Below are 18,815 nucleotides of genomic sequence, written 5' to 3' on the forward strand. Positions count from 1 at the left end.
GTTAGGCAAAAATTCATGTTTTCTGAAATATATGTATTATACATACTTTTCATATATATGTATACAAGAGCTTTTCTACTACACTTGTCCTCCCCACTGCCTTATATAACAGATGCACCTCTATTACTTACATTTATATCTGTGTATTTGTACTGCTTTGGGTTACTGGGCTTCATCTCAGGGTTGCTGTTTTTCAACAAATTTGGAAAAATTCTATTCCTTTGAATGTTACTTCTCCCCCATTCCATTATTTCTTGAACTTTATTCAGGTTATAAATTTCACTATGTTTCCTTTTTTAAATGTGCTTGAAAGAAGTGAAAGTGTTAGTCACTTAGTTGTGTCTGACTCTTTGCAACCCCATGGACTGTAGCCTGCCAGGCTGCTCTGTCCATGGGATTTCCTGGCAAGAATACTGGAGTGGGTTGCCATTCCATTCTCCAGGGGTTCTTCCCCACCATGGGATTGAACCCTGGTCTCCTGCATTGCAGGCAGATTCCAGACTCTAAAGTCTTTTCAGGTCAATTCTGGCTGCCCCCCACTGCTTCTTACTCATTGGTGTCCCACCTTCTGGATGTCATGTGATTTCTTTCTTTTTTTAATTAAATTTATTTATTTTTAAATGAAACAAAGATTAATATTTTTAATGATAAAAGGTACAGTTCACAAATAAGATAGACATCATAAATACCTAACAACAAAAAAACAAAGATACATAAAGTAAAAATCAGAAGACATATAAGGGAAAAGAAAAAAGTGTATCATAGTGACATCTTAACATTTCTCTGAGAATACCTTATCAAGTGCAGAAAAAATAAGAATAGGAGCATCTTGAATTATGTCATTAATAATTTAAATATAATAGATTTCTATTTATATTAATATTATATCCTACACAAATATATTTAAAATTTTGTATCTCATACATTGTTAGATATCCATAGAACATTTAGTAAAACTGGCAAAAGGGTAAACATTACTAAATTTCAAAAAGTAGAATTCTTTATCTTGTGATTCAGTTGTACATATACACATATATTATTTTTGAAATTACTTTCCATTATATATTATTACACTTATTGACTGCAGTTCCCTGTGCTATAGCAAACATTTGTTTGCTTGTTGCATGTCTAATTTTTTAAATTAGAAATCTAGCATTCTATTCATACTAAGTCAAACAAATGGAAACAAAATGTCATACATTTTTTAGTTAAGCAAAAATTCATAAGTTTTATAAAATATATATTATTACATATTATTTATATATATGTATACAAGAGCTTTTGTACTACGCTTGATAAAGGCTTAAGAAAGAATATCAAAAAAAGAGATGGAGAAATTGTAAAACAAACTAAACAAAATGGCAGCACTGAATATGAAATAGAAAAAGTGAAACAAACTAGATAAAAGTAAAAGATCCTCATATAATCCAGTTGTTTGTAAATGTGGCTGCTCATTAGAAACATATCTGGAGCTCTTGTGAAATAAAAGTAATACCTAGACATTTGTATTTTTCAAAAAATTCCAAGATAATTCTGATATCTGGGTTTTAAAAAGTGATTACAGTTTTTTTCTATTAAATGGTAGTTTTGATGATATAGAATTCTGTAATTTTTCTGTTGACCAATCATGATACAATGGCATTAAGTGAGTAATGGTTACATAATCACAATAGTGAAAGATGTTTATCAGTCTTCATAGTCAATAGCCAGACAAAGATAATTACAATTGCAAGCCATAATGGGAACATGATTAACCTAACAATAGAAAATAATTACATACAATTTGGGGGGTCAAGCAGAGTGATGTGGTAAGTAGAAGTGCATACATGCTTTCATCCACAGCCAGTCTATGTCTTATGGTTGGTGCATTTAATCCATTTACTTTAAAATAATTATCAATATGTATGATCCTATTATCATTTTCTTAATTTTTTGGGGTTTATTTTCTGAGGTAGGTCTTTTCCCTCTCTTATTTCCTGCCTAGAGAAGTTCCTTTAGCATTTGTTGTAAAGCTGGTATGGTGGTGCTGAATTCACTTAACTTTTGCTTACCTGAAAGGCCTCTGATTTCTCCATCAAATCTGAAGGAGAGTCTTGCTGGGTAGAGTATTCTTGGTTGTAGGTTCTTTCCTTTCATCACTTTAAATATATCATGCCATTCCCTTCTGGCTTGTAGAGTTTCTGTTGAGAAATCAGCTGATAGATAGCCTGATGGGAGTTCCCTTGTATGTTATTTGTTGTTTTTCCTTGTTGCTTTTAATATTTTATCTGTCTTTAATCTTTGTTGGTTTGATTACTACGTGTCTTGATGTGTTCCTCCTTGGGTTTATCCTGCCTGGAACTCTCTGTGCTTCCTAGACTTGGTTAGGTGCCCTGTGATTTCTACCCATAATGTGCTCATTATTTTTGGAACTGTTTTGTTCATGAATAACTGAAGCCTGAATTAAGTTGGACTCTTCCAGCCAGCACTTGGATTTCTTGTTGCTTGAGGCCCAGAGTGCAGGTGCCAGGGCTAGAGTGTGGGCGTCTGCAAACTGGGACCCCTCTGTAGATTAACTCCACGTGTGTATCTGCAGACCCTCCCTTTGTGGTTCCTGTTCTCCTGGTGCCCTCTCCCCACCCATCCATCCACCCCGACCCAGAGCATCCTCACTGCACATTTCAGTGTGATGGATTGATTTGACCCCGACCCCACGTCATGGTGGAGCTTCTGGGGGTTCAGCCTGATCTGGGTCATCTGATCGGGCCTTTGTCTCCTGTCCCGAGTGCTGGGCAGACTTCAGAGAAGAATAGGCTCTGTGGGACTCTGCAGGCTCCTCCAGGCAAAGTCTTCATGCCCTTCATCTTGGCAATAATGTGCATGCTTGCTCAGTCGTGTCTGACGCTTTGCAACCCCCATGGACTCTAGCCTGCCACGCTCCTTTGTCCATGGGATTCTCCAGGCAAGAATACTGGAGTGGGTTGCCATTTGCTCCTCCAGGGGATCTTTGCCACCCAGGGATTGAGCCTGTGTCTCTGGCATTGCAGGTGGATTCTTTACCGCTGAGCCATCAGGGAAGACCTGTTCGTCTTGGGAATCTGCAGATCCCTGACTTTTGTATCATCTAAGACAGTTTCCCTAACCTTTTTGGCACTGGGGATGGGTTTCTTGGAAGACAGTTTTTCCACAGACTAGAGTTTGGGGGAGTTGGTGTTTGGATGATTCAAGTATGTTACACTTATTATGTACTTTGTTTCTATTATTATTACATCAGCTGCACCTCAGATCATCAGGCATTAGATTCCAGAGGTTGGGAATCCCTACTTTCTAAGAGATGCATTTTAAAAAGGTTTTAAAAAGTCATATGTGGCATTTCATTTGCTCCCATTGGAGCATTGATAGCCCAGGTTATCTAATCTGCTCTACTGCTAGAGACTCCCAGTTGATTATCTATTTATTAAAAAAATTTTTTTTGATGTGGACTACTTTTAAAGCCTTTATTGAATTTGTTACAATGTTGCTTCTGTTTTATGTTTTGGTTTTTTGGCCATGAGGCATGTGGGATCTTAGCTCCCTAACTAGGGATCAAACGAGCACCCCTGCATTGGAAAGTAAGGTCTTAATAAATAATATTTATTTATTTTTGGTTGCACTGGGTCTTCATTGCTGCATGGGCTTTTCTCTAGTTGCAGCAACTGGGGGTACTCTCTAGTTGTGGTGCATGGGCTTCTCATTGTGGTGGCTTCTCTTGTTGAGGAGCATGGGCTTCAGTAGTTGCAGTGTGTGGGCTCCAGAGTTCCGTCTCAGTAGTTGTGGTGTACCGGCCCAGCTGCTCCAAGCCATGTGGGATCTTTCAGGACGAGGGATCAAACCTGTGCCCTATGCATTGGCAGGCGGATTCTCAACTACTGGACTACTAGGGATGTCCCCTGACCATTTACTTAAAATCCTATGGTCTTCACCATTTTTGTGTGTCTGGGAAATCTCTTCTAAAAATAATGCTTTTTAATGTCTAAACTAAAATGCACAAGATTACAGATGAAAACAATTATATTGAAAGAGTTATCAACACTTTAAAACATGAATTAGTGATATAGTAACAAATGTGCTTCTGAATGATACAAATAACAAGATCTGCTGACAGGTATGTGCTTAGTCACTCAGTCGTGTCCAACTCTTTGTGACCCTGTGGACTGTAGCCTGCCAGGCTCCTCTGTCCATAGGGATCCTCCAGGCGAGAATACTGGAGTGGGTTGCCATGCCCTCCTCCAGCAAATCTTCCCAACCCAGGGATCAAACCCAGGTGACAGGTATACTAGGTGACATACTCCAAGGTAAGAACCAATACTATTGCAGTTTGTTGTCTGCAACCATTATAATGAACAAAAGGCTAAGTTTGAGTTGAGGGTTAGTAAAAACAAATAATGGGCTTCCCTGGTGACTCAGTGGTAAAGAAACCGCCTGCAATGTAGGAGACGCAGGTTCAATCCTTGGGTCAGGAATATTCCCTGGAGGAGGAAATGGAAACCCACTCCAGTATTCTTGCTGGGAAATCCTGTTGACAGAGGAGCCTGGCAGGCTACAGTTCATGGGGTCTCAAAGAGTCAGACATAACTTGGCAACTGAGCACCTACACACAAAAGCAAATAATGCAGTACTTTCCCTGACCTAGGGACGGAACCCTTGTCTCAGGCATCTCCTGCATTGGCAGGCATGTTCTTTACCATGAGCATCACCTGGGAAGCCTCATCAATATTATATATAATAGTGTGTGTATGTCAATCTCCAACTCCTAATTTATCCCTCCACCGCCTTCCCCTTTGGTAATCATAGTTTGTTCTCTATGTCTGTGAGTCTGTTTTGTAAATAAGTTCATTTTTTGTCATATTTTAGATTCCACATAAAAGTGATATGGTATTTATCTTTCTCTCACTTACTTCACTTAGTAGGAGCATCTCGAGGTCCATCCATGTTGCTGCAAATGGCATATTTCATTCCTTTTTATGGCTGAGTAATATTTCACTTATATATATATACCATATCTTCTTTATCCATTCATCTGTATATGGACATATAGATTGCATCTATGTCCTGGCTGTTGTAAATAGAAGAACGTTGAGGTTCATGTATCTTTTCAAATTAGAGTTTTCTCTGATATAGGCCCAGGAGTGGGATTGCTGCATCATGTGGCAACTCCACTTTTAGATTCTTAAGGAACTCTGTACTGTTTTCCATAGTGGCTGCACTAATTTACATTCCCATCAATAGTGCAGGAGGGTTCCCTTATCTCCATGCTCTCTCCAGCATTTGTTGTTTATAGATTTTTTAATGGTGGCCATTCTGACTGGAGTAAGGTGATACTTGTATTTCTCTAATTATTAGCAATGTTGAGCATATTTTCATGTGTCTGTTGGCCATTCATTTGTCTTCTTTGGAGAAAAGTCTCTTTAGATCTTCTGCCCACTTTTTGATTGGGTTTATTTTTTTTTCTGCAGTTGAGCTGTTTATATATTTTGGAAATTAATCCCTTATTGGTTGCATTATTTGCAAATGATGATTTTGCAAATATTTTCTCACAATCTGTAGTTGTCTTTTCATTTGTTTACAGTTTCCTTTGCTGTGCAAAAGCTTTTATGTTTAATCAGGTCCGATTGTTTTTCATTTTTATTTTCATTACTCTAGGAAATGGATCCAAAAAGATATTGATTTCTGTCTTCTATAAACTATCCAGTCTTATGTTTAGGTCTTTAATCCATTCTGAGTTTATTTTTGGGTATGGTGTCAGGAAGTGTTCTAGCTTCATTCTTTTGCATGTCCAGTTTTCCCAGTGCCATTTATTGAAGAGACTTTTTCTCCATTGTATATTCTTGCCTCCTTTGGCTCAGTGATAAAGAACCTGCCTGCCAGTACAGGAGACACGGGTTCAATCCCTGATCCAGGAAGATCCCATATGCTGTGGAGCAGCTAGGCCCTTGCACCACAACTAGTGAGCCTGTGCTCCAGAGCCTGGGAGCCACAGCAAGAGAAGCCCCTGCAGTGAGAAGACCTTGCTCTCTACAACTGGGGAAAAGTCCACATAGCAACAAAGACCCAACACAGCCAAAAATAAATAAATAACATTACTTTAAAAATGAAACCAAGAAGCAGCCCATGTATGAGGCAGATGTTACAGTTAATATATTTATACATAGCTAATATAATTATGTATATTTAATATATATTAAATAGTTAATATAATTATATATATATTTAATATATATTAGAAAAGACCCAAATGCTGATAAAGATTGAAGGCAGGAGGAAAAAAAAGGGGATGACAGAGGATGAGATGCTTGGATGGCATCACTGACTCTATGGACATGAGTTTGAGTAAGCTCCAGGAGATGGTAAAGGACAGGGAAGCCTGGTGTGCTAAAACAAGTATATAGAATTGTATATAGTTAATATAATTATATATGTATTTATATATAATTATATTATCTATATTTAATATATAATACAATATATAATTATATGTTTTATATATATGTAATAGAAGAAGGAGAGGTAAGTATACATGAAGTACATGGGGGGGTTTGGTGAAATTAGGTTATTTCAACACTGACATAGTACTTAAAAATCTTGACAATGTATTACAACAAAATTTCAGGGAATAGTTTAAGTAGAATTTCAGCTTTGGTGCTGATGATGGAGCTTTAGCTTCTTTCTGAGTCTTAAAGAGATTTATTTTTCCCCTTTTTTGATTTACAGGACTGGGGTAATAAATAAACTCTGCAGACTCTTCATTTTAGCAGACTATTTTCCATGATACTAGTTACTGGTGTTAGTACTAGAATTAGGGGAAAAATACAGGATTGATGCTAACTGTCTGATCGTAATGATGACCCTGTTCTACTGCTCGTCCTCCAATTCATGTTAGTGTTAATAGGTCTGCTATTAGAATTCAGAATAGACATGGGATAAGGGGTCAGCTAAAGAATCCACCTGCAACGCAGAAAACAAAGGAGATGCGGGTTCAATTCCTGGGTGGGGAAGATTCTCTGGAGGAGGGCATGGCAACCCACTCCAATTTTCTTGCCTGGAGAATCCCATGGACAGAGGAGTCTGGCAGGCTACAGTCCATGGGGTCACAAAGAGTCGGATATGACTGGGCAACTAAGCACAAGCGGTCAGAAATGTTATGCTTCATTGTTTAGATGTATGAAGCAATGATATTAGTACTGATCAGGATAGAAAAGATAAGGGCTAAAACCCTTCCTAGTTTTTTAGGGATCGATCGAAGGATTGAATATGTGAATAAGAAATACCATTCATGTTTAATATGGGGTGGTGTATTGAGGGGGTTTGCTGGGGCATAGTTGTCAGGGTCTCCTAATAAGTCAGGTGAAAATAGGACTAATATTATTAATATCAGAACTAGTAACAAGGCGCCTAAAATAGCTTTAATTGTATAATATGGGTGAAATGGTTTCTTGTCTATGTCAGACAAAATTCCTTTTGGATTATTGGACCCTGTTTCATGGAGGGATAGTTAAGTGGATGGCAGCTAGTGCTGCAATAACAAATGGAAGAATAAAGTGAAAGGCAAAGGAAGAATTGTGGGAGAGTTGCTTTATCTACTGAAAACTCACCTCAGATTCCCTCAACAAGATCTGTGCCAATACATGGGATTGCTGAAAGGAGATTAGCAATTACCATTGCTCCTCAGAATGATATTTGTACTCAAGGTGGTACATAGCCTATAAATGCTGTGGCTATGACTGTGACTAGTATTAATAGAATAGCCCCAATGTTTCACATTTCCAAGAAGGCATAGTATAGGCCACGTCTTACCTGGATGAACAGGCAGTTAAAGAAAATGGGAGCCCTGTTTGCACGTATGTATCGGATAATTCAACTGTAATTTACGTTTTGGCAAATGTGTGTGATTGATGAGGTGATTGTTTTATCTGATGTGTAGCGTATTGCTAGGTACAAGTCTGTTAGGATTTATAAAATTAAACAGATATCTAGCAGAGAATCAAAATTCCATCATGATGAGATGTTTGATGGAGCTGGGAGGTCAATAAACGCATTATTAGTAATTTTTAATAGTGGGTGTGATTTTCTTTTTTTTATGGTATTTTATTTCCAATTTGTTTTCAAACTGTTCAAGACATTATCATTTTATACAACTGATTATAGTTAGATCAATTCACATATTTACTGATTTATTTGGTCAACTCTTTTCTTTTTTTTCTTTTGGTCTTATTTGTTCATTCTGAGTTGAAATTCCTTCTTTCTGGAGTTTATCCTTTAGTAGTTTTTCTAGTGAGGTTTAGTTAGTGGCAAATTCTTTCTCCTTTATATTGTCTAAATATGCTCTCTCTATTGAATTATTGTTTACCTGAGCTTAGAATTTCGGTCACCAATCATTTTCCTTCATTATTTTTCTATTATTATGCCATTGTCTTCTGCAAGTAAGTAGTGTTAGTTGCTCAGTCATGTCCGACTCTTTGTGATCCCATGGACTGTAGCCCACCAGGCTCCTCTAACCATAGGATCCTCCAGCCAAGAATACTGGAGTGGGTAGCCATTCGCTTCTCCAGGGGATCTTCCTGACTCAGGGATTGAACCTGAATCTCCTGCAATGGGAAGCAGATTCTTTACCAAGTGAACAACGAGGGAAGCCCTTATCTTCTGGGGGGTGTGATCTTTGAATGTTGGCCATTAGTGTTCTTGCAGTTGAATAACGATGATTTTTCATGTCATTGGTCATAGTTAGATTAGTAAGAATAACAGATAGTAAGAATAATGATAACGTACATTGTATTTATTTTAGGTACTATTTTTGTGATTGGTTTTGTGGGTTTCTCTTCAAAACCTTTACCTATTTATGGTGGGCTTGGTTTGGTTGTATGTGGTAGTGTTGGTTGTAGTATTGTATTAAATTTTGGTGGGTCATTTTTACATTTAATAGCATTTTTAATTTATTTAGCAAGGATGTTGGTGTTTGGTTATACAATGTCTGTGGCTACTGAGTGGTACCCTGAGGTTTGGGTCTTCAATAAGACTGTACTGGGGGCATTTCTTTCTGGTTTAATTATGGAATTTTCAATAGTTTTCTATGCCTTAAAGGATGAGAAGGTGGAGATTGTGTATAAATTTAATGATTTAGAGGCCTGAGTAATTTATGATATAGGGGATTCTGGATTTTTTAATGAAGAAGCTATAGGAATGATTGGTGATTGTCACTGGTTGGTCATTGTTAATTGGTGTTGTGGTTATTATGGAAATTACTCATGGAAATAAAATAGAATCATGCTAAGGAGAAGGGTGATGAAGAATGAAAGGAAATATAATTTAATTAAAGCCTTTCTGATCCAATACTAACGTGGAGATTTTTATTAGAATACGGGAGGTGGTTTTTGGTAAAATACTTTCTCATCAGATTAAATCTAGAAAGGTGAATGCTGATTTTTGGTTGTTGATAGATTTAGATAGAGTGCAAGGCAGTGAATAATGATGGGAAAATATCCTAAGAGATTGAAGAACTCGAATGTATTTGATGGATAACTGATTTTAGGTTTTGTGTAATGCTATTAATTTCAAGTGCTGGAGTGAAACCTAGAATGGTTACAGCAATGGCAGTTTAATTGCAGGTAGTAGGGTATAGTTATTTGGGGAATTGTTGGAGGAATGTTGTTGGAAATAATAAAACCAGTGAAAACACTTCCAATCAGTAGGCATCTAATAGAATTAATTAGGAGGGGGTTGTTTTCATTAATGACAGCTAAGGTAGAGCATCGAGGTTGCCCTAGAGGTTCAAAGAAGATAATGCGGGTATTGTAGACAGCCGTGAGGGAGGTAGTGATTAGAGTTATTAAAAGGGGTCAGGCATTAATATAAAACATGCTGGAGGTTTCGATGATTAGGTCTTTGAAATAAAATCCAATGAGGAAAGGTACTCCTGTTGGTGCTAGGCTGCCAATAATGAGGGCTGTTGTAGTAAAAGTGTTAGTCGCTCAGTCATGTCTGACTCTTTGAAATCCCCATGGACTGTAGCCCACCAGGCTCCTCTTTCCTCTGTCTATGGGATTTCCTAGGCAAGAATACTGGAGTGGGTTATGATGCCCTCCTCCAGGAGATCTTCCCGACCCAGAGATTGAACACAGATCTCCTGCATCATGGTAAATGGTATTGCCTTAAATAGACAATAGTCCTATTTTTATGATATCTTATTCATTATTCAGGCTGTGGATAATAGATTCAGAATTTATGAATAATATAACTTTAAGAAAAGTGTGAGTACAAATGTGAAGAAATGCTAGGTAAAGTTAGTTAATGCCAATTGTTACTGTTATAAGGCCTGAATGACTAGAGGTAGAAAAGGCAATGGATTTTTGGATATCATTTTGGGTAAGAGTACATATTGCTATAAATAGTGTGGTAATGGCTCCTAAACATAATATAATTGTTTGAGTAAAGTTGTTATTTTCTGTCAAAGGATAAAAATGAATGAGTAAAAAAAAAAAAAAACCTGCTACCACTAAGGTGCTGGAGTGGGGTAGGGCCGAGAGTGAGGTAGTGCCTTCTATTGCTGAAGGTAATGGGTGGAAGCCGAATTGAGTGGATTTTCCAGTTGCGGCTACCAGAGGTAAACTGGAGTTCTTTAAGTCAAGCACCAAAATTTATAAATCCTCTGAATTTATGCTGAATAGGCATCATGTTATTGCTCTGATAAATTCAATATCTCCAATACAGATATATAAGTTTGCTTGTAGGGCTGCTGTGTTTGCATCTGCTTGTCTTTTTCATCATCTGATAAGTAGGAAAGATAAAATTCCTATTCCTTCTCATCCCATGAAGAGCTGGAAGAGTTTATTAGCAGTAATAAGAATTAATATTGTAATAAGGAGAAGATACTTAAAGAGTTGATTGATATTGGAGTCTGAGTGCATATATCATATTAAGGATTGACCATGTGACAAATAGTGCTACTGGTATGAATAGTATTGAGAAATAATCTATTTTGAAGCTGAGTGCTAATTTAAGAGTTTGGATAGTAATTCAGCATCAGTTTGAAATAATTATTTCTTGGCCTATATGAATAAATATTATTGTTAAGCTTATGCTAATAATTAAGGCATATGAAATAGTGGTTTTTACATTTGATTGGTGTATGTTTTATAGATGTTGCTACTTGTCATTATGATTGGTATAATTAATGTAAATAGAGTGGCTAGTGTGAAAGAGGAGAATAAGTTTATCACTTTTATTTGGAGTTGCACCAATTTTTTGGTTCCTAAGACCAATGGATAACTACTATCCTTTAAAAGTTTGAAAAAGCCGTGTTATTAGACATGGAGGCATGAGTTCGCAGTTCTTGCAGATTTTTTGGTAAATACAAAGGGGATAATCTTGTGCTACTAGATTCACAATCTAGCATTTTTTAAAAACTATGTTTACAGTATAGGGACTTAAAACAATTTTGGGATCTAGTGATAGGAGTAGGAAGGGTAAGATGTGGCATGATATAGGTCATTTTCTCATGTAAAGGATGGTGAGATATTGTTGGTACAGTGTGTATATTTAACTTGCTGTGTTATGATTAACATGTATAGGGAGTATAAGGCAGTAATTACTATATTGACTCATATTAGAATAATTGTAATGTTTGATCATGAGAAATATACTACTATAATTAATTCTCCAATTAAATTAATGGTAGAGGGGTAGGTTTGCCAGGTTTGGTAATAATCATCAGGTTGCTATTAATGAGAGAAATATTTCTAGGTCTTCGGCTAGAATTATTGTTTGGCTGTAAATTTGTTCATAATTTGAATTTTCCAAACAGAATAGTAGATGATGCAAGGCCGTGGGCAGTTATTAGAGTGGTAACCCCTATATAAGGGCTTCCCTGTGGCTCTGATGGTAAAGAATCTGCCTGCAGTGCAAGAGACCCGGGTTTGATTCCTGGTCAGGAAGATCCTCTGGAGAAGGAAATGGCAACCCACTCCAGTATTCTTACGTGGAAATCCCATGGACAGAGGAGCCTGGCAGGCTACAATCCATGGGATACCAAAGAGTCGGACAAGACTGTGATTAATGATTTCATTTTCACCCCGTATATAGCTTCAAGGTATTTAGATAAGGCTAGCTACAATTACTGGTGCTATATGGTTGTCAGAAGAATATGCGATGGGTGATTTTAGGTCTGTTTGACATAAGCAAATTGAACTAGTTACAATTATACCTCAAGAAGATAATATAATAAAAGCATATCCTATGAAGTCTGTTAGTGAATTTAGTATTATTGTAATTTATAATATGCTGTAGCCTCCAAGTTTTAGTAGCACAGCTGCAAGAACAGTGGAACCTGCAATGGGGCTTCTACATGTGCTTAGGTAATCAAAGATGAAGACAGTGTAGTGGTATTTTTACCATAAAGGCTATGGTGCATGCTAATCATACAAAAACATTGGATCAAGAGTTGGATATTGTTTGGGTTCAGTATTTAAGTATTAAGAAATTCAGGGACCCTGTGGTATTTTGGATAGGGACCAGTGTTACTACAAGGGGGAGGGATCCTACTAGTGTATAAAATAAGAAATAGAGCCCTGAGTTAAGATGTTCTGTTTAATTATCTCATCAAGCAATAATAATAAGTGTTGGGACTAGTGTTGCTTCAAAGAAGATGTAGAAGAGAATTAATTCTGTAGCAATAAATTTTGTGCATAGTTACGATTAGAAATAATTGTAGGTATAATTAATATAGTGTTAACTATAATTAATGTAATATATAATTTGGGGGTTAATGATTCTTTTAATAGGTGATATTGGCTAGCTATTATTATCAGAGGCAATAATTATGTTGTAAAAATTAGTAGTGGTATAGATAAGGAGTCAGAGGAAAAAAACTAATGAAATATTAAGAGTATTTTCATCGAATTGCTTAAGAAGTAGGCTTGTAAGACTAATTAATAAGCTGTGAGTAATAGTATTGATCCAGATTATACTATTGTTTGATAATTAAGTTAGGGGTATTAATATAATTAATGTTCCTGTGGGAATAATGATTTTTAGCATTGGAGTAAATTGAGATTTTTGTACATAGTCAGTATTTGATACTATTACTAGCAGAGATAATCCAAGTACTGTATTTAGGATTATTAGGGTTCCTATAATGAAATAGGGATAATATTGTGCCTTCTAAGCATAATAATAATATTAAGCAAAATGGATATATTAATAGTCTTACAAGGGATACTGTACTACAATAATATTTATATATAGTAAAGACACTTGGTAATTATCAATTTAATCATAATCTAATGAGTTGAAATCATTTATTTTAAACTAAATACCATATTTGGTTCATTCTAGTCCTTTTTGAGTTCATTTGTAGGCTGGGCTTATTGCTAAGAATAAAATTAGGAAAAGGGCTATATTGAGTATAGTGTTTAAATTATGTTCATGATGCTCAAGGGAGTGGTAAGAGGAGCGCAATTTCTAAACCATAGAAAAGAGATGTAATGGCTACTAAAAAGAATTTTATAGAGAAAGGAAGATGAGCTGATCCTAGGGTCAAAGCTGAGGCAGCAGCTTCGAAGCCAAAGAGGTGGTTGGGTGTAAAATGGTATTTTAATTGATGTAAAAATCAGACAATAAGAGAGGTAGATCCAAGAATTACATGAAGCCTCTGAAATCCTGTGGCCACAAAGAAGGTTGAGCCATACAATCCATCTGAAATGGTAAATGATGTTTCATAATATTCTGAGGCTTGTAGGAGTGTGAAGTAGAGGCACAAGGCAATTGTAATAAAAGGGACTTGGAGTGTATGTTTCTGGTTTCTTTCCATAAAGCTATGATGAGCTCAGGTGATATATAAGGTGATATATACCCTGGAGGCTAATAATACACAAGAATTTAAGAGTAGGATTTCTGAGGGATTAAGAAGGAAGATCCCTGTGGGTGGTCAGCATCCACCCAGCTTGGGTGTTAGGGCAAGACTTGAGAGTAGCAAAAAGCCCAATACTCAGTTGTGTCCAACTCCTTGTGATCCCATGGACTGTAGCCCTTCAGACTTCTCTGTCTATGGGACTTTTCAGGCAAGAACACTGGAGTGGGTTGTCATTTCCTCCTCCAGAGGATTTTCCTGACCCAGGGATCGAACCTGTGTCTCCTACACTGCAGGAAGATTCTCTACCGCTGAGCCATTGTTGCTCAGTCACTCAGTCAGTGTCTGACTCTGCAATCCCATGGATTGCAGCACACCAGACCTCCTCGTCCCTCACCATATCCCGAGGTTTGCCCAGGTTCATGTCCATTGTATGGGTGATGCCATCCAGCCATCTCATCCTCTGTTGCCCCCTTCTCCTCTTACCCTCAATCTTTCCCAACATCAGGGTCTTTTCCAATGAGTCATTGGGAAGCCCCAAAGGAGCTGGTAAAAAAAAAAAGAGGACTTCTGAAATGTTGAATAGAACTATTCCATACCAAAGTCCTTTTTGTTCGGTTGGTGTGTGGTGACCTTGAGAAGTACTCTCTCAAATGATGTCTTGTCATCATTGATATATCGTGAGGACATTAGTTAGTAGACTGAGTAGTAATAATACTGTTGAATTAAAATGAAATCATATAACTAGGCCAGATGTTATTCAAAGAGCTGAAAGGACTCCTGTGAGGGGTCAGGGGCTGGGGTTTAATATCTATATGATAGGTGTGGGTTTAGTGGGTCATTATGCATTGTGATGTAGGTGGAAGTCTTACTAATAATCACGTAGGGTTGAATTATGGCAACAGCAAATTCAAGAATAGTAAGTAAAATGAGAATAATGAATGTAATGAGGGTCATGAGGGTGCTGATGCTCATTAGTGCTGGAATGGCTCCCCCAATCAATGAATTAGTAAGTGACCTGCTGTGATATTGGCTGTTAGTCATCTGGCTAAAGCCATTGGTTGAATAAATAAGCTAATAGTTTCGATGATAATATGTTCCTTGTGGTAAAAAATGAGCTAAGCATGCTTTTGTTTTATTGCAAAAACCAGTAATGACAGTCCCTACTCATAAGGGAATTGCTATCCCAAGTTTATTGATAGTTGTGTAGTTGGTGTGAATGAGTGAAGTAATAATCCTAGTAAGTTTGTTGATCCAATAAATAAATTGAGTAATATTAGTACTAATGTTCAAGTCTGTTCTTTATAATCATGGATACTTATTATCATGAAGTGAATTTTTGCTCATGTGTAGTTAAGAGCATATCCTGAGAAGAGTGGAAATAAGTGTATGAAGCCTCTGATAATGGTAAATACAGCTCCTATTGAGAGGAGATAGTGGAAACGGGCAACTACATAATGCATATCATGAGTACAATATCTAAAGGTGAGTCAGCCAGGACAGTTCCTGTTAGTCCTCCTACTGTAAAAAGAAAAATGAAATCCAGGGCCCAAGTCATGGCCAGAGAACGTTTAATATTATCCCCATGAAACATGGCTAGTCAACTGGACACTTACTTGTGTAAGAATGGCAGCAATCATAGTGGCTGATGTAAAATATGCTTGTGTGTCAGCATCTATTCCTAATGTGAATATATGGTGGGCTCATAAGATAAGTCCTAAGACTCCAATTGGTGTCATAGCTCATATCATTCCTATATACCCCAAAGGCTCTCTGTTCCCTGAATAATAGATTACAATATATGAAATTATTCCAAACCCAAGTAAAAGTAAAATGTACACTTCAGGGTGTCTGAAAAATCAAAATAAATGTTGGTACAGGATTGGGTTACCTCCTCTTGAAGGATCAAAAAAAAAGTTGTATTTAGGTTTTGGTCTGTTAATTATGTAGTAATCAGTCAGTTCAGTCACTCAGTCATGTCTGACTCTTTGCGACCCCATGGACTGCAGCATGCCAGGCATACCAGCCACTCATATAGGTAGTGATAATAGTAGTATGGCAGTAATTAGGACTGATCATACAAATAATGGTGTTTGATACTGGGATATGGCAGGGGTTTCATATTAATGATTGTAGTGATAAAATTGATAGCACCTAAAATTTAAGAAATGCCTGCTAGATATAGGTAAAAAGTAATAAGGTCTACTGAAGCTCCAGTGGAAACTACTAAGTTTCCAGCCAAAGGTGGGTAGACAGTTCAGCCTGTACCAGTACCTGCTTCAACTATTGATGAGGTAAGCAGAAATAAGAAAGAGGGTGGAAGTAATCAGAATGTTATTTGTTAAATGTTATTTACACGGGGAAAGGCTATATCAGAAGCTCCAATTATCGGAAGAACTAGCCAGTTTCCTAAAAACCCAGTTATAATATGCATTACTATAAAGAAAATGATTACAAATGCTCTTACAATCACATTATAGATCTGACCATCTTCAAGCGTGGTTCCAGGTTGGCTTAACTCAGCACAGATTAATAAACTTAGGGCTGTGTCGACTATTCTGGCTCAAGCTCCAAATAGTAAATAGAAAGTACCTACATCTTCATGATTAGTTGAGAATAATCAGTGGTTAATGAACATAGGTAGAATGACTGAGTAACCATTAGACTGTAAATCTAAAGACAGGGATCTATTCCCCTTTATACCAAGTCCTATGGTGAATTTTATATGTTGAATTGCAAATTGAAAGAAGGAGCTTTGTATTTGAATTTCCTGTGGCTGGAGTAAATTGAATCCAGTTGACTAGAGTATTTAGCTGCTAACTAAAAATTTGTGGGAAAATTAGCCCACAGATCTAGAGAGGATTTAGCTTAATTAAAGTATTTGATTTGCATTCAACTGATGTAAGATATAATCTTGCAATCCTTATTAAGCTGAAATTAAGTAAATTATTCTTGCTTAGGGCTTTGAAAGCTCTTGGTCTATTTAACCTAAATTCCTATTCCAGTACTGAGAGAACTGGTGTTAGGGGTAGGATTATTGCAGATACTACAATTGTTGATAGAAGAATTATTTGTTTTGTGAGATCAAATCATCATTTTATTTTTATGCTGTTTGTGGAAGGAAACCTGGTTAGTGCTAGAGTATGTAAGTCACATATAGAAATACAGGTTGAGTAGTGCTGTAAATAAGTGTAGGTAATATAATATTATTATTCTTTATCATTTCTTGAATGATTATTCACTTAGGTATGAATCCTGATGGTGCAGGGAGACCTCCTATTGATAGTAAAGTAACGAGAATGTGAGTTGTAATGATGGATATTTTGTTTCATATGTGTGATAATGATAATGTGGTAGTGGTTGAGTTGCATATAAGTATTGTGAATATGGGGATTCCCTGGTGGCTCAGATGGTAAAGAATCTGCCTGCAATGTAGGAGACTCAGGTTCGATCCCTGAGTCAGGAAGATCCCCTGGAGAAGGGAATGGCAACCCACTCCAGTATTCTTGCCTGGTGAATTCCTTGGACAGAGGAGCCTGGCAGGCTATAGCCCATACACTTACCCTTCTTCATCATGAATATAGTGAAAGTTAAAATATAAATGACTAGGTTTAGTAGTGTTACAGTGGGATTATGTGATAAGATAGCTGTTATTCATCCTATATGGGCAATTGATGAATAGGCTATGATTTTTCATAGCTGTGTTTGGTTTAGTCCTCCTCAGCCCCCAGTTAGGATAGATAGTTTGGATACAGTTAGTATTAGGCTTAAATTAATGATGGTGAGATTTGATATAGTATGGATATGGGTGCAAGTTTTTGTCATGTTGATAAAATTCAGCCTGATGCTAATTGTGCTGTGTGAAGTTGCTCCAGTCTATGTGATCTCCTGGACTGTGTAGCCTGCCAGACTCCTCTGTCCATGGGGTTCTCCAGGCAAGAATACTGGAGTGGGTTGCTATTTCCTTCTCCAGGGGATCTTCCTGACTCAGAGATCAAACCCGTGTCTGTTAAGTCTCCTGCATTGGCAGGCAGGTTCTTTACCGATAGCGCCACCTGGGAAGCCCCAGTAAGGCCTATTGTTGTTATTCATGCTATTGGATCAAACATTTTTGTAATAGTTAATTGACTGGAGAACAATAAGTTAATGATAACAGCTATTATAAGTAATAGTGATTTGGTAGATTGTTTTAAAAAATATTTAGCTTCTATGACTTGTGTGTTAAAAATTTTTTATCACAACAGGAATAATGGCCAATATATTTATTTCAAAGTCAATCCAGATTACTAGTTAGTGGAAACTAATAATTATAGTTTCTGAAATAATGGTTGATAAGATGATAATAGAAATGATGAGGTTTATTAGTACAGGAAGCGTATAAACCAACATTTTCGACAGGGGTATGGGCTTAATTAGCTGACCTTACTTATAAAAGGTAGTGTAATGTGGTAGCACCAAGAATTCTGGATTCTTTGGGGTAGGTTCAATTCCTGTAACTCTAGAAATAAGAGGATTTAAACTGCTATTATTTACTCTACCAAAGTAACTCCTTTATCAGATATATTTCTTATGTTTGTGAGGGAATACTTGATAATATAATGGATAATGAAACATGTCATATGCATAGGGCTAGTGTTAGGGGTAGAAAATTTTTTCAGAGTAAATGTATTAGTTGGTCATACCAGAGTCGGGGGTAAGATGCTCAAATTTATAGGAAGGAAAATTGTTAATAATAGTGACTTAACAACAAAATAAATTGTATACAATGCTGGTATATGTGGGTTGTGGAATGCTCATAAGAATAAGACTGTTGTGAAAATACCTGTTATAATAGTATCTGCATATTCTGCTGTAAATAATTAGGCAAATGGGCCTGTTGTGTATTCTACATTAAAGCCTGGTATGAGTTTGGATCCCGCCTCTGTTAGATCAAATGGGGCTGGGCTGGTTTCTGCTG

General features: G+C 36.9%; 2 pseudogenes; both read right to left on the reverse strand.

The window, feature by feature from the left end:
• Nucleotides 1–9,254: 9,254 nt before the first annotated feature.
• Nucleotides 9,255–11,127, reverse strand: LOC145545610 (NADH-ubiquinone oxidoreductase chain 5-like; annotated as a pseudogene).
• Nucleotides 11,128–13,441: 2,314 nt separating this feature from the next.
• On the reverse strand, nt 13,442–14,700 carry LOC145545611 (cytochrome c oxidase subunit 3-like; annotated as a pseudogene).
• Between the last annotated feature and the right edge of the window lie 4,115 nt (nt 14,701–18,815).

This window comes from Giraffa tippelskirchi, chromosome 4, assembly GCF_054371585.1.
Source record: "Giraffa tippelskirchi isolate mGirTip1 chromosome 4, T2T-mGirTip1v1.2.pri, whole genome shotgun sequence".
Lineage (NCBI taxonomy): Eukaryota > Metazoa > Chordata > Mammalia > Artiodactyla > Giraffidae > Giraffa > Giraffa tippelskirchi.